The sequence below is a fragment of the Arachis ipaensis genome, chromosome B5 (genome assembly GCF_059453495.1).
Source record: "Arachis ipaensis isolate K30076 ecotype BB chromosome B5, ASM5945349v1, whole genome shotgun sequence".
In the NCBI taxonomy this organism is placed as follows: Eukaryota; Viridiplantae; Streptophyta; class Magnoliopsida; order Fabales; family Fabaceae; genus Arachis; species Arachis ipaensis.
In genome coordinates this window covers 48,265,486-48,289,815 of record NC_142440.1, presented here as the reverse complement: position 1 = coordinate 48,289,815, position 24,330 = coordinate 48,265,486, and the positions used below count along the sequence as shown (strand labels likewise).

At 38.1% G+C, this 24,330-nt stretch overlaps 1 non-coding gene across 1 annotated transcript; it reads right to left on the bottom strand.

Moving 5' to 3' along the window:
- Nucleotides 1-23,755: 23,755 nt before the first annotated feature.
- Nucleotides 23,756-23,863, bottom strand: LOC148564099 (small nucleolar RNA R71). The gene has a single exon (XR_015884170.1). It is a non-coding gene; the product is annotated as a small nucleolar RNA R71 (small nucleolar RNA).
- Between the last annotated feature and the right edge of the window lie 467 nt (nucleotides 23,864-24,330).

Sequence of the window (24,330 nt, the reverse complement as noted above, 5' to 3'; positions counted from 1 at the left end):
CCTTCCTTGATCCAACAAGAACAATTGCAAGAGAAATTAAAGAAAAGTAAATTGCAGAAGCCAAGAGAAGGTGAAGTAGTAAACAGGAATGGAAATTCAATTGTGCAGAGAAAGTAAACAAGAAAATTCTCAAGGTGAGATTGAAACAGAATTTCTTCAATTCTCAACCCAAGATTCAAAACGAAATTGAAAACTAAGAGAGAGCTCTCAAATCCTAATGCTCCCTAGTGGAGCCAGCCTCCCCACAAATATGAAAATGATGCCTTATATAGGCTTTACAAAATGGAAATAAAAATGAAATTAAAAACAAATTACAATTAAATGAAATTCCTATTTTATCTATTTCTTGTGCCTTTGAGTGATGATCATTTGGGCCCTTGCTCTTGATGGAATTGGGTTGATAAAGGCCTTGGTTGATTGCTCTTGGAGTTTGAAGAGGAACCGAATTGAACCGGGTTGAGTTTGCAAAAGTTGGACCAAAAGTTGGAGCTAAAGTTAGGGGTCTAACTTTGGCTCCAACTTTTCATAGCAGCCCACAAAACTTGCTGGTATGAACGTTGGTGCCAACGTTAGGGGTCTAACTTTGACCCTAACGTTGGCCTCCCTTATGCACATTTATGGCGCTAACTTTGTCCTCTTGTCATGTTGCCAATTTTATGCCCAATATAGACTATCATATATGGTTGGAAAGCTCTGAATGTCAGCTTTCTAACCCACTTAGAATCACTTCAATTGGACATCTACAACTCATGTTATGATCATTTGAAGAGGGCATGGTCGCTGGCTTTGGTGTGCAGCGTTTGAGGTAATGTTTGCCTCAAACGTTGGCGAAAACGCCAGTTCTGGAGGCTCAAACGTATTGTCCACCCCATACTATTATATATTGTTGGAAAGCCCTGGATGTCTACTTTCCAATGCCGTTGGGAGCACATTATTTGGAGCTATACAGCTCGAGTTATACTCCATTGAAGGTGCAGAGGTCAGTTTGCCTCACTGCAGGTTGCCACCATGTTCGTTTATGCACATTGCGGGGCAGTTTTCTCCCTCAATTTTAGTGTCCACCATGCAGTGCCATATATGCTTGGAAAGCTCTTGATTCCTACTTTCCAATGATTCTTGAATCACCTCATTTGGAGCTCTGTAGCTCAAGTTATTTTTGTTGGAAGTATACCCCTTCAAGCTGTTGTGGTGTGTGGCGCCAACGTTAGCCTCAAAGTTAGGGGGCTAACGTTGGCGCAAACTTTTGCTCCTCCCCTTGTGAATTTCATGTGCCAACGTTAGCCACCAAGTTAGGGGGCTAACGTTGGCACAAACTTTTGGTGCCCAGGGAGGTTCTCTTCATGCCAACGTTAGCCTCAAAGTTAGGGGGCTAACATTGGCGCAAACTTTTGGTGCAAGGGGTGAATTTCATGTGCCAACGTTAGCCTCCAAGTTAGGGGTCTAACTTTGAGGCTAACTTTTCACTCAAAAGATTTTTCTTCCTGGTTCAACTTATTCCATTGTCCTCTCTTTACTCCTAGCCATTCCTTCTTGCTTCACCCTTTCTCCAAGCCTTCTTCACCTATCATTAATCAACCAAACACATCAAAGCTATGCTCAAAATCATGAGATATTCATTCTTTCATAATATGTGACAATTTTAGCATAAAACCTCATGAAATAGCATGAATTCATACATGGTTGATTAAATCAAAGGAAGCATGAAAATCTACCCACTTGGCTTGCTTATGGCTCAAGAAAGTGCATAAAACCTATTGAAAACAAAGGAAAAAGGCATAGAAAAACATGACATGATGACATGTCATCAGGCATTCATGAGAATCCGGAAAGTCTAAACCTTGTCTGCGGTATTCCGAGTAGGATTCAAGGAGTGAATGACTGTGACGAGCTTCAAACTCCTGAAGGTTGGGCGTTAGTGACAGATGCAAAAGGATAGTAAATCCTATTCCAACCGGATCGAGAACCAACCGGTGATTAGCCGTGCTGTGACAGAGTGCGTGAGCGTAGTTTTCACTGGAAGGATGGAATGTAGCCATTGACAACGGTGATCCACCAACACACAGCTTGCCATAGGAGGACGTGCGTGCGTGAATCAGAAGACAGAGGAAAGCAGAGATTCAGAAGACAAAGCATCTCCAAAACTCCAACATATTCTCCATTACTGCACAACAAGTAAACTTTAATTTATGCTCTCTTGGTTATTCACAATTCAACTGATAAACATAATTGACTTCCTGACTAAGATTTGCAAGATAACCATAGATTGCTTCAAACCAACAATCTCCGTGGGATTCGACCCTTACTCACGTAAGGTATTACTTGGATGACCCAGTGCACTTGCTGGTCAGTGGTACGCGTTGTGAAAAGTGTGATTCACAATTCGTGCACCAAGCGTCGAATGGCGTCGAAGTATAACCAGAAGGTAATCAAATGAAGCTTTGCTACCGAAGACCTCATTCTAATCCGAAATGATATCGGAGCAGGTCGGTCAGGAAAAGGGAAGCTAGCAGCTAACTGGAAAGGGCCATACCGAGTCACAGAAGTTACTAGGAAAAGGTTACTATACGGTGGCCGACCTACAAGGGTGGGAGCTCCCGAGGTCATGGCATGCCTGTAACCTAAGAGGGTACTACAGCTAGAAAAAGGTCTCAGGCCTAGGCACACTCTTTTTCCCCTAAAGGGTTTTTTAATGAGACACCATCCCGAGACCCCAAAGCTGCCCGACTAGTAGGGTAAATACTCTTATTTACACTTGTTATTTTTCCTACTTCAATAAAATTTTAAAGATTCCCTAAAAATTTTCCTACCAAGACGCATTAATTTACGCTCAAAATGCAAAATTCATCGTCTGACCAAGGAAAGGTCGGCAAGGTGAAGCGACAAAAGTCAAAGTTAATGTGAGAAGTTATAAAAAGTAACCAATACAAAGTGGCTAGACGAGGTCGGACTAGAAATGGGATTACTAAAAATAACTTGAGAAGGCCTGACAGAGAAGTCGGACCAATGAAAGGATCACTAAAAGGGGAACAACACCATGCAAAGGCAAAAAAAAGGTTGAAAAACCTAGGCCCAAAGTTCTCAGCTAAAGCGTACGAGTCCTGAAAAGGAACACTACTTAAAAAGCAAAAGCATGACCTCGAGGCAGGGCTAAAAAGTCATCCAAAATAGACTAAAAAGAAAAGGTTCTGCATGAGAACACTGCCTAAAAAGTTATTGGAGATTGGCTCAAAAGCCCGGACAGCAAGCCATAAAGGACGACATCGCTAAAACAGAAGGTTGTCAGTACAACTAAAAATAAGACGCGATCCAAAAGGCAAAGGTATTAGACCAAGGAGTCCCGAACATCTACATCCTAGGGTATAAAGAACCCACGAAGGGACCACATCACCAAAAACACAAGACCATACAAGAGTTGAAAGAACAACCTCAAAACAAAAGCACCTTACCAAAAGCTAAATCGGTGCATCACTGAGACAAGCTGAAACATAAAAATTAAAACATTAAAGGCTCAAGGGTCGCCCTACATCAACCCAAGAGTTAAAAGTGTTTTGATTAAAAACAAAAGTTGCTAGGAAGCAACTAGGAAAAGTGTCAGAAAAATCATCCCAAAAAAGTTACAAAACCAGAGTTCAAAAGGTCCACAGATCGGACAACACCAGTATACGATAAAAAAGAAATATAAAAAGAGAATCATAAGGGATCCAAATTCGCCCCGGTAGCTGCATCTCTAGGAGAAGGAGGAATAACTGAAATCGGGGTAGCTCCAACAACTCCGTCTGGGTCATTCAAGATTTCCACGTCGGGCTCAGGACCAGGAGGGATCACCTCGGTAGAAGGAACTGCGGACGACCCAGCAGGAGGGGCTGCAGAAGCCTTAGCTGTCAACACTAAAGGAGGAGCCTCATCATCATCATCATGAGCAGGCACAGTTTTCCCATCCTCCATAACGTTGTCCATGCTGAATAGGGAGAGGTCGACATCAGGAGCAAGAACTCAGACTTGGGCCTTCAAATTTTCTTACAACACATTCATACCATTCACCACATGACCTTAGAGCTCGACATAGTCATCCTGAGCAGACTGAAGCCTCTCCCTAGTCTCCAACATCTCGCCATAGGTCCGAGTATAACTCTCCTTAGCCTTTTTGGCCATATATTCAGCCAAGTTAGTGGCCGCCTCCGCAGCAGTGGCCCTAGCCTTCTCCTTTTCCACCGTAAGCTCCAATCCAACACTCTTGGCCTCCCACTCCCGCTTCGAACTCTCCACCCTATCATAATTGGCCTTAGCCTCCTCTAGAAAACCCTTGGTAGCACATACAGAAGAGTCTTTGACAACCCGAGACAAGGCAGCATTAATATTAGCCATCTAGATGCTATTGCTTGATATAAACTCAAGATGGTGAAGGATCGACACATCATCAGTAGGGACCTTGCCATAAGGGGCAATAAGTTCTAAAGCGAAAGCCACACCATCAAAATCTTTATCATCAAAATCATAAGACCCGACAGTCCTCGGCTTCTTGGAAAGAGGACCAGATGAAGTAGGGGAGGAGGCAGCAACAGAAGTCCCCAAAGGAGGCTCAGTAAGAACCGTCCAAACTCGAGGTGGGTCGGGATGACCTTCCTCGGACTTTGAGGGTCGGACTCTGGCTTCTTCGGAGGAACCTGACTAGAACCTTGCCCCGACGTCTTATTCTGAATATTTTGAGCAGCCACTATTTTCTTGGTCTTCCTGAGGAACTTCATCGAATCAGAATTGACCACCATCTCTGAAAAAGAAGAAAGGAACCACAGAAACAGTTATGCAATGAGCAAATAAAGTAACAAGAGAAATTCACCTTATAAACAAGTTAGGCGCTTCCTAGCTCGGAACAAAGGAGAGCAGGATCTCCTAAAAACCTCTTCGTGTCCAGATGGGGAGGCTTTCCCCAATGCTCCTCTAAGACACCTACAAAGGCCCTCTCTACATCATCTAGACTCTCCCACGATTACCTAAGAACTACAGGATCCTTCTGCCACCAAAGAGGGAAGGACGGTTCTTTGTTCTCATCCAAGAAGAAGAGATAGACACCCTCAACAGCTCGGACTTTGAAATAAAAATTCTTAAAATCCCGAAAAGAGTCATCAAACATAGAGAAAACTTTCTTCCCCTGGGTAGCCCGGAAGGAGATCCAATAAGCCTTCTTCTTGGCCGCCCCCAGTTTGGTCAACACAAACAGATAAAGGAAAAGGGATAGGGTAAGTCAGACACCCAGCTCTTGGCACAACAACTGGAAAATCTTCATAAAAGCCCAAGAATTCAGGTGAAGCTGCGAAGGGGCCACATTGCAGTTCCACAAAACCTCTGTCTCAAATGTGGTAAAAGGAAGGGTAATACCTAGTTGGGTAAAGAAATAGTCATAGGCATAGAAGAAAGGATGCTCTGCCCGACCTAAGAGAGGGAAACTAACCCTCTCCTCGGGGTCGGAGGACACCAGCTTATAGTTCTTTTCATCCTTCCTACTCCCATAAATCCTATGAAACCTCCTAAGCTTCTCACAATACTCTGGATCAGCTACAGTAACACATATTAACACTGTGGAATCTAACCAGTCAGCCATACTAGGGGGGACCTTTGTAGACATCTCAACAATATTCTTACGTGAAGACATAGAAAACTACACCTACAGCAAGAAAACAGAAGAAGGGTCATTACCAAGTAACTCGGATAGAATCAGAAATGCAACCAGCAACCAACAAAACACAACAACGAAAAGGGCGCCCCAAGGCTCGAAGATCACCATTAAAGCCCAGAGGCACCCTTTGGAGGCAATGCAGATACAGAAAGGAAGAAACACAAAGAAAAACAAACAGAAATCAAAACCCTAACCCTTCCAGCAAAATAAAACACGAAGTTCAAAACCAAAAAGCTTCAACCTTTTCAATAAACTCAGCAAGATCAAAACTTTGTGCAAAAAGAAAAGCATGCAGCAGTAAAAGCACAAAGAAGAATTACAATTAATATGTGAAAGGGTACGAAGCAAAGCACCAACCTGCAAGGACAAAAAGAAGCAACGATAGATGCATGACAAAAGCACGAACGGTCCACACCAACAAACGCTTTGAAGCTCCAAATGAAAGAAGAAAGCTTGGGGCAAATCAAAGAAGTAAAAAACCAGAGAAAGAGACCTTCACTCCGGAAGAATGAAAACGAAACAGATGAAAGCAAGAAATGGAAAACAAAGTAAAACCCCTTTTAAATTTCAAATTGCAAAGAGGGAAAAGAAACGGCATAAAGGAATAAAAGCCAAATCATTAGGCATTAAAAGCGCTTGCATACTTCCAAGGAGGCAACCCCCTTGAGAAAGAAACGCAGCAATAAAGGAGCAAAAGCAAAAACACTTCGCATTTTCAAAATGGCATTTAAATTATGCGAAACTCACGAGTGGAGGAGCAGACCAGACAGATGCTTGAACCTGACTTCCCCAAAAAAGATCAAGGCTCAAAAAGCACGATTTCATGGAAAGGTCAAAGGTCAAGCAGGGGCACTGTTCATACCCTGGACCGAGCTATAAGCTCCGGGTTGGACGAAGACAAAGCGACCGACCTCTTTAAAACGTTGGTCCGCCGCCGACCTCTTCATAAAGATTTCAGACAAATCACCACAGAGGCCCAGGGAGTCCCACAGTAAAAAGATGCCACCCTCTAGAAAGGCGGTTAGCCAAAGATAATGATCTTACCCACCAAAGAAAAGATAAGATAACAAACTTATCTCAAAGGAATGTCATCAAACACTACTATAAATACACTGGAGTACCCAGGTATAACATATACTCCAATTCTACACAAAAACCTGCCTAAAGCCCATACTGACTTAAGCATCGGAGTCTCTTGCAGGTACCACCCCCTCCGGTGGGCAAGGGTCGACGGCATCTCTTGTTGCTACAAGTCGGACTCGCCAGCCTAGACCCGACCAGAAGATCTCATCCGAGATCGACCTCCCAGTTTCAGGTAACCCTTGGAACACGTTGCATATGAGAAATTGATTTGGTTGAAAACAGGATCAAACTAAGAATTTTTTTTAACTTTTCACAATCACATCATATCATTTAGGATATATATAAGAAATGTCGGTCAAATTGATGAAATTTTCACGGAATGTATCTTTTTCTTAAAAAGGGCATTAAGATTCACATTGATTTGAGTTGAAACTTTTTGTAACTTGCATGATGTATATATATATAGTTTGGAATATGGTTTTTGAGCTAAGAACACACAACCTGTAAGTTTTTTAGCCTAATTGTATGGTTGCATTATTTAACCATGATTTTTATTCTTGTGTGTTTTCTTCTCTATGATTGTAATCTTTGGTTTGTTCCATTCTATATGTCCATTATTTAGTGTATATTCATTCATTTAGGTGATTGAGGCCATCATTTGATTATAGCTCACTTATCCCAAATAGCTTATCATTTTATCTACCTTTGTTTGCCACTTTGAGCCTTTTTAACCCCCTTTTGTTCTTTATATTACCACATCACTAGTCTTAAGCAGAAAAACAATTAATTGTCCTATTTGAATCTTTGGTTAGCTTAAGATAGTGACTGTGTGTCAACTAAGTGTGGGAAAATGTGAGAACTTTGGTTGATGAGAATGTGTTTTGTTTGTTATTGACTGATAAACCACTATTTTATGGTTTATCTTGTGCTCAATTGAGTGGATTTTATCAACTCTTTACCCACTTATTCATAATATTTGCATGGTTTTATATTTCCTTCCTGATTTTATGCTATGATTGAAAACATGCTTCTTTGATCTTATATTTGCTTATTATTAATCCTCTCTTATTACCATTAGATGCCTTGATATGTGTGTTAAGTGATTTCAGATATTATAGGGCAGGAATGGCTCAGAGGATAGAAAGGAAACATGCAAAAGTGGAAGGAATACAAGAAGTTGGAGAAATTACTAAGCTGTCCAGCCTGACCTCTTCGCACTCAAACAGCTATAACTTTAGCTACAGAGGTCCAAACGATGCGGTTCCAGTTACGTTGGAAAGCTAACGTCCGGGCTTCGATTTAATATATAATATGCCATAGTTGCTCTGACGCTAGGCAATGCGACCGCGTGCTCCATGTGGCCGCGTTGCAGTGACAAAAAACCAGCATGGCAGATTTTTTCTCCAGCAATTTCTGGGCTGTTTTTGACCCAGTTTGCAGCCCAGAAAACACATATTAGAGGCTATAAAATGGGGGAATGAATCCATTCATAAAAAAAAGCTTTCACATTCACAACTTTAGGAGTAGATGTAGTTTTTAGAGAGAGAGGTTCTCTCCTCTCTCTTAGGATTAGGATTTAGGACTTCTCTTAGTTTTAGGAGTGACTCTCAATCCCAGGTTCAATGTTTCTTTTATTTATTTTTCCAATTTAATTTATGAATGTCTATGTCAGATTTAAGTTCTTTTCTGAATGCAATTCGAGGTATTTTCAGATTTAATTTTGCTTTGCTCCATTTATAAATGCTTTTAATTTAATTTAGATATTTTCCCTTTTGGTTTTGGTTAAGAAATCAGTAACTCAGGAGTTATCCAATTCAACGGCATAATTGATAATTGTTATCTTGCCAATTGAGTTGAACTTCAATAATCTCAATCTTTTCTTAGGAAATAAATAGGATTCAAAAGTCAAACCAATTTGTCCCTTGACTTTCCTTTGGTTTAGTAAAGGTCAACAAAGTGGAATTAAGATTCAACTTTCATTGTTATTGATAAGGATAACTAAGTCTGGACTTCCAATTTCTCATACCTTGCCCAAAAGTTTGCTTTACAGTATTTATTTATTTTTAATTTCCATTTAAATTATTTGTCATATAACATATTCCCACCTTACTTCCAAAACCCCAATTTACAAACTCATAACCAATAATAAGAACATACCTCCCTGCAATTCCTTGAGAAGACGACCCGAGGTTTAAATACTCGGTTATCAATTTTATAGGGGTTTGTTACTTGTGACAACCAAAACTTTTGTAAGAAAGGTTGATTGTTTTGTTTAGTAACTATACTTGCAACGAGAGTTTACTATAACCTCTAAACCATCAATCTTCCGCTCTTTCAAAATGGCGCCGTTGCCGGGGAATTGCAAACGTGTGCCTTATTATTGGTTATTGTAAATTTTAAAAAAAAAATTTCAGATTTTTATTTTAAAATTTTTTTATCTTATTTTATCTTATTTTTCAAAAATTCAATTTTTTTTAAAAATCATCTCTTTTTCAAAATATTTTCTTTTGGTTAGTTTTTATTTTTATTTTCTCTTACTACTATGAATTCTCACCCCTCTGGCTTCAAGTTTGATTCCAATGTTGTTGTTAGGAATGGAAACTAGTATGAGAACATGCATCAAGGTTGGAAGAATCAAAGATGGGAGGAGCCACAAGGATTTAATCAACCCTCATGGCAACAACCACCTCCAATGGACTATCAACAACCATTCCGTGATGCATATCAAGGCAATGGCTATGGTGAGCGCTCTTTTGATTATCAACAACCACCACCATACGCCTATGAACCCCCTCCTCAACATAACTTTGGGCCACCAAACTCACAAGCCCCTTTCCACCATTCACCTCCATATGACCCTAACCCACACCCACCACACCAACCACCTTATGAGCCAAATGAACCATACACAGAACCACCACCTTTCCAACAAAACTACTCTCATGAACCACCACCTCAATATTCACCATCTCCATATCATTATCAAGATGAACCACCTTCCTATTATGAATCCTCTCTCCCAACCAATGAATCCTCATATCTACCCCAACCTCCAATGGATGACAGACTTCATGTTATTCTTCAAAGGCAAGAAAGGATGAATAAGAGTGTGCAAAATTTCGTAGCCACCTTTGGCGAGTTAGTGAATAAAATAGCTTCCCAATATCTGAACACTCAAGGAACTCCCATAGTTACATGTAGAGAATCAAAAGAAGAGCAAAGCATGAAGGAGACACTAGAAACTTCGGTGGACAATGAGGAACATGGCTTTGTATTGGAACAAGTGGAGGAAGCCATAATAGTTGCAGAGGAAGAAGTGGTTGAAGACTTAGGAGATGCTAAACCTCCATGGGAAAGTCAAGACATAGAACCTCCTTCCAAGACGGTTGCATTTGATGTTAAGGAGGGTGTACAACCTCCAGGGCATATCATAGTTGAAGACTTGGACGAGGTTGGTCAAGAGATGGAGAGTAAAGAAGAAAAAGCACAGCCTCCCATGCCCTTGGTAAGTAATGAAGAAGAGATTGAATTGGAAGAAAGCTACCAAGAGGAAGAGGTTGAAATTGAAGAAGCTTGAAAAGAGGTGGAAGTTGTCAAAGAGCACAAGGGAGTGGAGCTTGAAATTACCTTGCCAAAGTTATTGGAGACCCCTCCCCCTAAGTTACCATCATCCTTCACAACATTCAAGTGGGTAAAATTCATATCCCTCAACTTTCTAATTCCACTTGAATATGGGCTACTGGAGACGGATGGTCAACTTAGAGCTCTTTGTGGCATTAAGAGTAAGAGGAAGATGGTTAGTGGTTGGAATTGTCAAGCAAGGTTCAACATGGTTGTGTACTCAAAGTTTAAACGCAAAGGTTGGTGTAGAGCTCAACTGAATGGGTCTAGGAAGTTGTTTGGCCGCTTTAGTGAGAATTCAGATTGCTTGCTACCCGAATGGAATCATGATGATCAACACAAAGACGGGTGTAAAAGCAAAGTTTGGGATCCTGGAATCTGTTCTGACATCCAACACCCCAGGAGCCTAAGAATCTGTTTGAAGATGCTCAAAGGCTTCACGTGCCTTGTTTGGGATCCCGGAGGCTACTGGAATTCCAAACATTGGCGGAGATTCCTGGATGAGTTCAAGCACAAGACACCATAACAAGAGCTCATCAAATGTCCAACTTAAGGACTTTAACTAAAAGTGCTAGGTGGGAGACAACCCACCATGGTATGATCGTTCCTTTTTTTCATTTTTGTTTAGTTTTATTTGTTTTTGAATTTTATTTTATTTTATTGAACCTGGAATCATGCATAGCATTCACATTAAGCATTGCCTTCTGCATTTTGCATTAAAAAAAAAAAAGAGAAGCACGTACACGACGCGGCAGCGTCGCTGACGCGTCCGCGTCACCAGTGCGATGGGAAGAAAAGAAAACGAACAGAAAGTCACGCGAGAGCGTAGCTGGAAGCGTGCCAATGACACAAATCGTCCCACGCGACCGCATCGCTGATGCGACCGCGTCATATGGGAATAATGGCCTCCCACGCGACCGCGTGCCCCACGCGACCGCGTGCCCCACGCGGCCGCGTGACCAAGATTTCGATGTCAACGTGGTGCACACCCGAAAGTTTTGCGAGAGTGGTACTGGATTGGTACTGAACGCATAATCCTTCCCACGCGGCCGCGTGACCCACGCGACCGTGTCATATTCCTTCAAAGCCCACTCACGCGATCGCATGCCCCATGCGATCGCGTCACTTAAAATTTGGCACTAATATAATTTTGAACAGAGAGTTGTGCGAGTGTGAGGCTATCCTCACGCCATTAGCCTAAACTGGGTCACGCGACCGCGTGACCGACGCGACCGCGTCAATCAAGTTTAAGCGCAAGTCGCGCGACCGCGTGCCCCACGCGACCGCGTCACTTGCGCTGCACAGCTTATCTAAATTAGCCAAAAATATCTTATCTTTTCTTCCCCAAATCCTAATTTCTTTCTTCTTCTCTCTTCTTTCTTCTTTCTTTCTCTCCTTCTTCCCCTCTACTCTTCTATCCCTTTAATTCAATGCATTTATTTGTTCTTTCCTTTTTCTTTTTCAATTCTTTTTCATGCATTTTTATGTTGGTGTTGGAGTTTTATTTGGATAAGTGCCTTAATTTATTTGAGCAGGTGGCTATTCTGAGGAGAGATTTGACAATTGACATTTATTCATGGCTCTCATATGCATTTGGATTACATTATTTTCATCCCTATTTTAACTTGCACACCCAGTGTTTGTGAAAAAGCTTTTATGGCATTTTAAATCTTATTTTATTTTACTCTTTCACTTGCATGCCTCTTTTTCACAACACTTGTGCTCCACATGTATTTGGGATTATCGTTCACAGTTGTCATCATTACACATGCTCTTTAATTTAGCACATTTATTACTTGATGCTTGAGCTATGCTTCTCATGCCCATTATTTGCATGTTTTTATCCTCTTGCATCTTATTATTTTGAATTGCCCCTTTTTGATCTTTATTGTTGTCTCACACCCAGTGTTTGTGAAAAAGCTTTTATGGCATTTTAAATCTTATTTTATTTTACTCTTTCACTTGCATGCCTCTTTTTCACAACACTTGTGCTCCACATGTATTTGGGATTATCGTTCACAGTTGTCATCATTACACATGCTCTTTAATTTAGCACATTTATTACTTGATGCTTGAGCTATGCTTCTCATGCCCATTATTTGCATGTTTTTATCCTCTTGCATCTTATTATTTTGAATTGCCCCTTTTTTATCTTTATTGTTGTCTTTCCTACATGTTGTAGCTACCATGTAGTTGGGTTATCATCTTTTCTTTGGCATTCCTTATCACTTGGAATTTCCTCCCTTCCAGTCTTAGTTTTCTATATATTACACTCTTCCTTTTTTCTTCTTCCTTAGGCATGGGTACCAAGAAAGAAAAAGAGAAGGCCACTGACAAGACACCAGAAAGGAAAGGAACCAAGAGATCTCCAACTAAGGCACCTCCATCTACAAGCGTCAGTTGGAGTAACCCGTCCACATGCACATCTCAGCATGCACCGAGGACGGTGCAATCTTTAAGTGTAGGGAGGTCGATACCGATCTCCAAGTGTTAGTTATTTCCTGACTTAACACCAAATTTTTTATTTTATTTGTTTGTTCATTGTTGCATTTGCATGTTTGATTGCATATTTTACCACTTGGTTGAAGTAATATTTTCTTTTTCAAGAAACCTTTTAGAGCATTTCACTAATTTGAATAAAATTTAATATTACACTTGTTTGAAGAAATATTATACTGGAACATGGTGTAGAGCTCAAACACACAAAACCTGTGAGATTTTTTGAGCCTATTTGAATTGGTTGCATTTTATCAACCAATAATTTATTTTTGGTGTGTGTATTTTTCTCTCTAAAATTGTGATCTTTGTCTTGCTTAATTCTATATTTCCATTATTTGATGTATGCATACACTTACATGATTGAGGCCTTTGTTTCACTGAGCTTACATACCCATATGGCCTTACCTTTCATTATCCTTTGCAAACCAATGTTGAGCCTATTTTACCCCTTTTATTCTTTACTTTAGCACATCATTAACTCTAAGTGGAAAACAATAATGTCCTTAATTTGAATCCTTGGTTAGCTTAGACTAGTGAGAGTGCTCATGAATTAAGTGTGGGAAAGTGAATTTGGAAACATTTGGTTTGAGAATTGAGTATGTTAGAATTTTCTGAATATGTGAAAAAAAAATATTTAGGACATGATTCATGCATCCAATTACTTAATCATATGCATTAAGAAAAATAAAAGAAAATATATATATATATATATATATATATATATATATATATATATATATTATAAAAAAAAAAGCAATTAAGCAGAAAGGGGACAAAATGCCCCAAAGTAAGTGGTGAAAGCAATGCATATGTACTGTACTTGAATTTAGAATGCATGAATATGTGGGAAACATGGTTAATGGATAGTTAGATGTGGTATTATGATTACATGGATTGTCTAAAGTTAGGTGGAAAGTTTAAGTTAATTAAGGATTCAGATTTTAGTCCACTTGACCAAATACAATCCTACCTTGACCCTAACCCCATTACAACCCTTAAAAGACCTCTTGATTTATGTATTTGTGCATTAAATTTATGTTGATTGTTAGATGAAGAGCAAGCCTTAGAAAGCAAGGTTAGTGAAGAATTGAGAGAATCGAACCTTAAACACTTGAGTGATTAGAGTGTATACACTACTAGTGAGGGTTCGATGCTCAATTCCTTGTTCCCTGCTTTCATGAGCTATTTTCTTCTTGCAAGTCTATTTGTACTTCATTTTCATGATTTGAATTAGTGAAATCCAGTTCATATTTCCTCTTGAAAGATTTGTTTACTTTTAACTAAGTAGGTAGAAGCATTTCACATTTAGTTGCATTTACATAGATAGGTTGCGTTGCATACTCTCTATCATTCCTCTTCATTCCTTTATAGCTTCTCTTGAGCTTAGTATGAGGACATGCTAATGTTTAAGTGTGGGGAGGTTGATAAACCACAATTTTATGGTTTATCTTGTGGTCAATTGAGTGGATTTTATCAACTCTTTACCCACTTATTCATAATATTTGCATGGTTTTATATTTCCTTCCTGATTTTGTGCTATGATTGAAAACATGCTTCTTTGATCTTATATTTGCTTATTATTAATCCTCTTTTATTACCATTAGATGCCTTGATATGTGTGTTAAGTGATTTCAGATATTATAGGGCAAGAATGGCTCAGAGGATAGAAAGGAAACATGCAAAAGTGGAAGGAATATAAGAAGTTGGAGAAATTACTAAGCTATCCAGCCTGACCTCTTCGCACTCAAACAGCTATAACTTTAGCTACAGAGGTCCAAACGATGCGGTTCCAGTTGTGTTGGAAAGCTAACGTCCGGGGCTTCGATTTGATATATAATATGCCATAGTTGCTTTGATGTTAGGTGACGCGACTGCGTGCTCCATGTGGCCGCGTCGCAGTGACGAAAAACCAGCGTGGCAGATTTCTTCTCCAGCAATTTCTGGGCTGTTTTCGACCCAGTTTGCGACCCAGAAAACACAGATTAGAGGCTATAAAGTGGGGGAATGAATCCATTCATAAAAAAAAGCTTTCACATTCACAATTTTAGGAGTAGATGTAGATTTTAGAGAGAGAGGTTCTCTCCTCTCTCTTAGGATTAGGATTTAGGACTTCTCTTAGTTTTAAGAGTGACTCTCAATCCCAGGTTCAATGTTTCTTTTATTTATTTCTCCAATTTAATTTATGAATGTCTATGTCAGATTTAAGTTCTTTTGTGAATACAATTCGAGGTATTTTCAGATTTAATTTTGCTTTGCTCCATTTATAAATGCTTTTAATTTAATTTAGATATTTTCCCTTTTGGTTTTGGTTAAGAAATCAGTAACTCAGGAGTTATCTAATTCAACAGCATAGTTGATAATTGTTATCTTGCCAATTGAGTTGAACTTCAATAATCCCAATCTTTTCTTAGGAAAGAAATAGGATTCGAAGGTCAAACCAATTTGTCCCTTGACTTTCCTTTGCTTTGGTAAAGGTCAACAAAGTGGAATTAAGATTCAACTTTCATTGTTATTGATAAGGATAACTAAGTCTGGACTTCCAATTTCTCATACCTTGCCCAAAAGTTTGCTTTACAGTATTTATTTATTTTTAATTGCCATTTAAATTATTTGTCATATAACATATTCCCACCTTACTTCCAAAACCCCAATTTACAAACTCATAACCAATAATAAGAACATATCTCCCTGCAATTCCTTAAGAAGACGACCCGAGGTTTAAATACTCGGTTATCAATTTTATAGGGGTTTGTTACTTGTGATAACCAAAACTTTTGTAAGAAAGGTTGATTGTTTTGTTTAGTAACTATACTTGCAACGAGAGTTTACTATAACCTCTAAACCATCAATCTTCCGCTCTTTCATTGACAAATATTGAGAATTTGGGTGTATACTCATGTGGAATTATAGAAACCATATGTATTGATGTATTATGCTTTCATATTGAAAAAAAAAAGAAATATATGAAGAAATAAATGAATAGGGGATAAAATTATCCCAATGTTAAATTCAATAAAAAGATCAATGCGTATGTGATGGAATTAGAATTGATACATGAGTGTGTGAAAATATGCAAAAGTGAGATTTTGGGTGGTTAAGCTTGATTTTAGAATTGTATAGGGTGTGTGCATGTGTTAGGTAAGAACTCAAGTTAGTCAAAGATTCAAATGATAGCTCATTTGGCCATACATATATCATCACCCTTACCTTAGCCCCATTACAACCATGAAAAGCCCTCATGATATTTGCATTTGTACACTAAATATTTGTTGATTGGTTAGATGAAGAACAAAGTTTTAGAAAGCATGATTAGAGGAGACTTCAGTGGATTAACCCTAAACACTTGAGTGATTAGAGTGCATATACACATTCTGTAAGGGTTCAATTGTTCAATTCCATATGTCCATATTTGATCATTGCTTATCTTGTAAGTTTTTGAATTCTTTTGCATAACTCAACTCAATTGTGAATGTGCTTTGATATGATTGAATTAGCCCTTGATTGTGCATATATGATTTCTTGGAATTTGACTCACTTTGACCACATATATGCATATATATAAATAGATAGTAGTAGAAGCATTTTTCATTTAGTTGCATTCATATAGATAGGTTGAATTTCATACATTCTACCATCCCTCTTCACCCCTTTTTAGCTTCTCTTGAGCTTAGCATGAGGACATGCTAATTTTTAAGTGTGAAAAGATTGATAAACCACTATTTTATGGTTTATTTTGTATTGAATTGAGTGGATTTTATCAATTATTCTCACACTTATCCATATAAATTGCATGTTTTAAATTTTCTTCCTAATTTTATGCTATGATTGAAAACTTGTTTCCTAGGCCTTAAAGTTGTTAGTTTTTAATTCTCCTTTATTACCACTCGATGTCATAACGTGTTTATTAAGTGTTTTTAGGTTTTATAGGGCAGGGATGGCTCAGAGGATCGAAACGAAGCATGCAAAAGTGGAAGTAACACAAGAAAGTGTAGTTTTGAGAGCCTGGCAGCGACGCGCACGAGTGGACGACGCGTACGCGTGACTCGTGCAGGAGAAAAGCGACGCGTATGCGTGGATGACGTGTACGCGTGACCAGGATTTTGTCAAGCACGCGTACACGTGACAGAGCGTCACGTGCTGCAATTTGCATAAAACGCTGGGGGCGATTTCTGGGTTCCTTTTTGACCCATTTCAGGCCTGAAAATCCAAGTTAGAGGCTACAGAGTGGAGCTTGAGGGGGGAATCAATCATTCACACCTTCATTCATAGAATTCTAGGTTTTAGTGTTTTTAGGTTTAGTTTCTTCTCCATTTTAGATAACTACTTTGCTTTTATTTAGTTTCTCTTCTACTTTTGATTGTTCTAGTACTTTAGTTCTCTATTTCTCTTGTTGATTACTCTATGTTGCCAATTTAGTTTATGAACTCTTATGTTACTCTCAATTCCCTTTTTAATGCAATTTTATGTTTTATGTTTATAACTTCTTTATTTAATTGTTGGTTGTTGCCTTTTTGCAATTGTTAGTCTTAGGTTTTATTATTCCCTGTTAGTTTTCTATGTTTTTATGTTATGCCTTCCAAGTGTTTAATAAAATGCTTGGTTGGATTTTAAATTAGCTTTTTATTTTCTTAGCTTGGATTGAATAATTTGGAGACTCTTGAGTTGTTAAAGTCTCTAGTTGGCTTAAGGTTCACTAACTCTAGTCTTTGATTAGGACTTGTGAACTCAAGTTGAATTGCTCACTTGACTTACCTTCAATTGTTAGAGGTTAACTAAGTAAAAGCAAAAGGTAATTACCATCACACGTGACTATGATAATGGGGATAGGAATTCTGATTATCAATCCTTGCTAGGACTTTTCCTATTTGTTAGTTTATTTTCCTGTTATTTATATTACTTGTCTCTTATTACAAAACCCAAAAAATACTGTTCCATAACCAATCGTAAAAACACTTCCCTGCAATTCCTTGAGAGATGACCCGAGGTTTAATACTTCGGTTAATTTTATTGGGTTTGGTTAAGTGACAAACATTTTAAATATTGATTGAGGTTTAATTGTCGGTTTAGCTTGCAACACGATATTTTTGTGAAAATCTTTACCGACATTTTTCCTCCGTCACTATCACCCTTCTATTGAAGGATTCAAGGTCATCCATTTGTAGGGGTAATTTAAAAATCTCTCTCACCCTATCAAGATGAAAATAGATGATCTTCCCTCTGACCATAGTGCGAAAATTATAGAATGCTTGTCCATCTTTTTTTTGCTTATCTGTCATCCATAGATTTGCATAAAATTCATGGATCATGCTTGCTCCAACATTGATCTCAGGATTGGCTAGAATCTCCCAGCATCTCTTTTGAATTTACTCTTAAATCTCCGGGTATTCATCTTTTCCTAATTCGAATCTTGCCTCTGGGATTACAGGCCTCTTACTCATTATTTTGTGATAATGTTGTTAATGTTGCTTGGTGTAGAATTTGACAGGTTTGAAAATGATTGTTTGGCCGTGTTCTTTGTTGTTTCTTGAAGTGATCTTTCCACTTTTTGGAGCCATGAGATTCGAATGGAGTGAGAAAGCAAGGCTCCTTCCACGCCAAACTTAAAAGGTTTGCTCGTCCTCAAGTAAAAGGAAGAAAGGAAGATGAAGAAAGTGAAGGAGAAGAGAATATGAGTACAATTATTCAAATATAAGAGGGGGTGAATGAGGGAGTGGGGAACACGAATATATAGAGGGAGGGGAGGGAGGGTTTCAAATTTAAATAAATAAAAGATAAGGAAGATATGATTTATATTTTAGTAAAAGATAGAAAAGATAGGTTTTAAAATAAAAAAAAATGAAAAAGATAAAAAGATAGGATAGAATATATGAAAAAGATTTTGAAGATTTGAAAAAGAAGTTGCAAAGACTATGAAATTTGAAAAAGATTTAAGAAAGAATTAAACAAGATTTGAAAAGATTATTTTAAAATTTGAAAATATATGTAAAGAAATTGTATTTAAAAGATAATGATTGAAAAAGATTTGAATTGAAAGTCATGGAATTTCAAAAATAAAAAATTGAGATGATAGGTAAGATGGAGAAAAGATAAGATTTTTTTGGAAAGTTACCTTCCTTGCCCTCTTTCTGGCGTTAAACGCCCAAAAAGGTTTGATTCTGGCGTTTAACGCTGGCTGTTCCTCCTTTCTGGGCGTTGAACGGCCAGCCAGTGCCCCCTGGCTGGCGTTCAACGCTAGATATGCTTTCCTCTTTGGGCGTTGAACGCCCAGTCCAGACTCCCTAGCTGGCGTTCAACACCAGATTTGCTTCCCCTTGTGGGCATTGAACGCCCAGTCCAGGCTGCCTGGCTGGTGTTCAACGCCAGGTTGCTACCCCTTTATGGGCGTTAAACGCCCATGCTTCACTCTTTTCTGGCGTTCAACGCCAAAAAGGTGCTTCCTCCAGGGTGTTCTGTTTTCTGTTCTGCATCATTCTATTTCTTGTTTAAACACTTTTTATGATCACTAATATTTAAAAAGAAAACAAAGTAATAAAAACTAATTATGAAGAAAACTAACTAAAAAACGAGAATAAAAATAGAAAATAACATGCTATTGATCATTGGGTTGCCTCCCAAGAAGTGCTTCTTTAATATCTTTAGCTGAACTTCACTGTACTTAGCTTAGTAGCAGTGTTGAGCCTCTTGGCTCAATATCTCCTTCAAGGTAATGCTAGACTCTCTGTCCATTGACAGTGAATCTGTTGTCTGGGTCTTTACCTTGAAGTTCTATGTACCCATAGGGTGATTGATGAGCGGATAATTTATACGCTTTTTGGCATTGTTTTTAGTATGTTTTTAGTAGAATCTAGTTACTTTTAGGGATGTTTTTAATAGATTTTATGTTAAATTCACATTTCTGGACTTTACTATGAGTTTTTGTATTTTTCTGTGATTTCAGGTATTTTCTGGCTGAAATTGAGGGACTTGAGCAGAAATCAGATTCAGAGGTTGAAGAAGGACTGCGGATGCTGTTGGATTCTGACCTCCCTGCACTCAAAGTGGATTTTATGGAGCTACAGAACTTGAAATGGCGCGCTTCTAATTGCGTTGGAAAGTAGACAGCCAGGGCTTTCCAGCAATATATAATAGTCCATACTTTGGCCAAGAATTGACGACGTAAACTGGCGTTTAACGCCAGCCTTCTGCCCAAATCTGGCGTCCAGCGCCAGAAAAGGATCCAAAACCAGAGTTGAACGCCCAAACTGGCACAGAAACTGGCGTTCAACTCCACAAATGGCCGCTGCACGTGGAACACTTAAGCTCAGCCCAAACACACACCAAGTGGGCCCCGGAAGTGGATTTATACATCAAATACTTACTCATGTAAACCCTAGTAGCTAGTTTATTATAAATAGGACCTCTTACTATTGTATTAGACATCTTTGGACGCCTGGTTCTTAGATCAGAGGGGCTGGCCATCTCGGCCATGCCTGGACCTTCACTTATGTATTTTCATACGGTAGAGTTTCTACACTCCATAGATTAAGGTGTGGAGCTCTGCTGTTCCTCAAAGATTAATGCAAGTACTACTATTTTCTATTCAATTCTTCTTATTTCGCTTCTAAGATATCCATTCACACCCAAGAACGTGATGAAGGTGATGATTATGTGTGACGCTCATCATCCTTCCCCCTTATGAACGCGTGCCTGACAAACACTTCTGTTCTACATGAATTAAGCTAGAATGAATATCTCTTAGATCCCCTAACCAGAATCTTCGTGGTGTACGCTAGAATGATGGCGGCATTCAAGAGAATCCGGAAGGTCTAAACCTTGTCTGTGGTATTCTGAGTAGGATTCAATGATTGAATGACTGTGACGAGCTTCAAACTCGCGATTGTTGGGCGTTAGTGACAGACGCAAAAGGAGGGTGAATCCTATTCCAGCATGATCGAGAACCGACAGATGAATAGCCGTGCCGTGACAGGGTGCGTGAGCATATGATTCACTGAGAGGAGGGGATGTAGCCACTGACAACGGTGATGCCCTTGCATACAGCCAGCCATGGAAAGGAGTAAGGCAGATTGGATGCAGATAGCAGGAAAGCAGAGGTTCAGAGGAACGAAAAGCATCTCCATTCACTTATCTGAAATTCCTGCCAATAAATCTACATAAGTATCTCTATCCCTTTTATTGTTTATTTGAATCTAATAAAGTATCATGTTTAAATCCGCCTGACTGAGATTTGCAAGGTGACCATAGCTTGCTTCAAGCCAACAATCTCTGTGGGATCGACCCTTACTCACGTAAGGTTTATTACTTGGACGACCCAGTACACTTGCTGGTTAGTTGAACGGAGTTGTGTCCACACATAGTAAAGAGCCATAATAATGATTCCATACAATAACAAAGAGTACTACATTAATGTGATCACAATTTCGTGCACCAAGTTTTTGGCGCCGTTGCCGGGGATTGTTTGGGTTTGGACAACTGACGGTTCATCTTGTTGCTCAGATTAGGTAATTTTCTTTTTATTTTCTTTTCAAAAATTTTTCAAAAATAATTTAAAAAATCTCTCATCTGTTTTCAAAAAAAAAATAAAAAATAAAAATGTTTTCAAAAAAAAAAAAAATATTTTCATTCAAAATTTTTAAGAATGAATTCTAGTGTTTCATGAAGCATGTGAAGCCTGGCTGGCTGTAAAGCCATGTCTAAATTTATTTGGACTGAGGCTTGCAATTTGTTATCAAGAGCAATTTAGTTATTGCTCATCTACCTGCTGCTAATCCATGATCACCTGCTGAAGCTTGGCTGGCCATTGGCCATGTCTAGTGTTTTGGACTGGAGCTTTCTTTGAAAGCTTGGCTGGCTAGTGAGCCATGTCTAATTCCTGGACTGAAGCTTTAGACTAACATGGCAAGATTCCTGGAATTCATATTAAAAATTTTGGAATCCTTATTTTTCCTTTTCAATAATAATTTTCGAAAAAAATCCAAAAAAATTAGAAAATCATAAAAATCAAAAATATTTTTCTGTTTCTTGTTTGAGTCTTGAGTCATGTTATAAGTTTGGTGTCAATTGCATGTGCATCTTGCATTTTTTTTGAAAATTTCATGCATTCATAGTGTTCTTCATGATCTTCAAGTTGTTCTTGGTAAGTCTTCTTGTTTGATCTTGATGATTTTTTGTTTTGTGTCTTTTCATGTTTATCATATGCATTCTTGAATTCTTAGTGCGTAAGCATTAAAGAATTCTAAGTTTGGTGTCTTGCATGTTTTCTTTGCATTAAAAATTTTTCAAAAATATGTTCTTGATGTTCATCATGACATTCAAAGTGTTCTTGGTGTTCATCTTGACATTCATAGCATTCTTGCATGCATTCATTGTTTTGATCTAAAAATTTCATGAATTGCATATTTTTCATGTTTTCATAAAAATTCAAAAAATCAAAAAAATATCTTTCCCTTTTTCTCTCATCAAATTCGAAAATTTGAGTTGACTTTTTCAAAAATTTTTAAAATCAAGTTGTTCCTTATGAGTCAAATCAAATTTTCAATTTGAAAATCTTATCTTTTTCAAAATCTTTTTCAAAAATCAAATCTTTTTCAAAATTCTTAGTTATTTTCGAAAATTAAAAAAAAAATATTTTTCAAAAATCTTTTTCTTATTTTTATATCAAATTTTCGAAAATAATATAATCAATTAATGTTTTGATTCAAAAAAATTTGAAGTTTGTTACTTGCTTGTTAAGAAAGATTCAAACTTTAAGTTCTAGAATCATATCTTGTGATTTCTTATGAATCAAGTCATTAATTGTGATTTTAAAAATCAAATCTTTTTCAAAAAAATATCTTCTTATCTTATCTTTTTCAAAATTTGATTTCAAAATATCTTCTCTAACTTCCCAACTTCTTATCTTTTCAAATTTGTTTCAACTAACTAACTAACTCTTTGTTTGTTTCTTAACTTTTTCAAAACTACCAACTAACTCTCTCTCTCTAATTTTCGAAAATATCTTCCCTCTTTTTCAAAAATTTCTTTTTTATTAACTAATTATTTTTATTTTTATTTAAAAAAAAAATTTTCGAAAAAAATACTAAACTTTTTCAAAAACTATTTTCAAAAATCACTAACTCTTTTTCAAAAATTGTTTTCGAAAATTCACTTCCCCCTCTCATCTTCTTCTATTTGTTTATTGATATACTAACATCTTTCCTTCAACTCTCCAAAAATCCGAACCCCCTCTCTCTCTGAGTTCAGATTTTCTTCCCTTCTTTTCTTCTACTAACACAAGGATCCCTATACTGTGGTATAAAGGATCCATATTATTATTACTATTTTTTCTGTGCCATCTTCTTTGTCATATGAGCAGGAGCAAGGACAAGAACATTCTTGTTAAAGCAGATCCAGAACCTGAAAGGACTCTGAAGAAAAAAATTAAGAGAAGCTAAAATACAACAATCCAGAGATAACCTTTCAGAAATTTTCGAACAGGAAAAGGAGATGGCAGCCAAAAATAATAATAATATAAGGAAGATGCTTGGTGACTTCACTGCACCTAATTCCAATTTACATGGAAGAAGCATCTCCATTCCTGCCATTGGAGCAAACAACTTTGAGCTGAAACCTCAATTAGTTTCTCTGATGCAGCAGAACTGCAAGTTTCATGGACTTCCATCTGAAGATCCCTTTCAGTTCTTAACTGAATTCTTGCAGATATGTGATACTGTTAAGACTAATGGAGTAGATCCTGAAGTCTACAGGCTCATGCTTTTCCCTTTTGCTGTAAGAGACAGAGCTAGATTATGGTTGGATTCTCAACCCAAAGACAGCCTGAACTCTTGGGATAAGCTGGTCACGGCTTTCTTAGCCAAGTACTTTCCTCCTCAAAAGCTGAGCAAGCTTAGAGCTGATGTTCAAACCTTCAGACAGAAAGAAGGTGAATCCCTCTATGAAGCTTGGGAAAGATACAAACAGTTGACCAAAAAGTGTCCTTCTGACATGCTTTCAGAATGGACCATCCTGGATATATTCTATGATGGTTTATCTGAGCTATCAAAGATGTCACTGGACACTTCTGCAGGTGGATCCATTCACCTAAAGAAAACGCCTGCAGAATCTCAAGAACTCATTGACATGGTTGCTAACAACCAGTTCATGTACACTTCTGAAAGGAATCCTGTGAGTAATGGGACGCCTACGAAGAAGGGAGTTCTTGAGGTTGATACTCTGAATGCCATATTGGCTCAGAATAAAATATTGACTCAGCAAGTCAATATGATCTCTCAGAGTCTGCATGGAATGCAAGCTGCATCCAACAGTACTCAAGAGGCATCTTCTAAAGAAGAAGCCTATGATCCTGAGAACCCTGCAATAGCAGAGGTAAATTACTTAGGTGAACCTTATGGAAACACCTATAACTCAACATGGAGAAATCATCCAAATTTCTCATGGAAGGATCAAAAGCCTCAACA